This window comes from Penaeus monodon, chromosome 23, assembly GCF_015228065.2.
Source record: "Penaeus monodon isolate SGIC_2016 chromosome 23, NSTDA_Pmon_1, whole genome shotgun sequence".
In the NCBI taxonomy this organism is placed as follows: domain Eukaryota; kingdom Metazoa; phylum Arthropoda; class Malacostraca; order Decapoda; family Penaeidae; genus Penaeus; species Penaeus monodon.
The window spans coordinates 39372397-39372668 of record NC_051408.1 but is presented as its reverse complement, the minus strand read 5'-3'; positions in this window follow the sequence as shown (position 1 = coordinate 39372668).

The following is a 272-nucleotide window of genomic DNA, read 5'->3' as shown; positions in this document are numbered from 1 at the left end:
AAGGACTTTATAATATAACACAGTTTGATTGGTCACAGAAGAAAATGTATTTTGTGAATTATTTAGTTGAATTACAATTAACGGAGCAAAATTTCAAAATATTACAAAATTATTCTTAATGGAATTTTATTAATTCTTAGGTCTCAAAATGAAGAAAAAAAATTCAATGGGAGGAATGGTATTAAAGCCAACAGAAATAATCAATGTCTTATAATTTATCAAATAATCCTTATAGATACCTTTTTAAAGAGTCTGTTTTGAAAGTAATACAG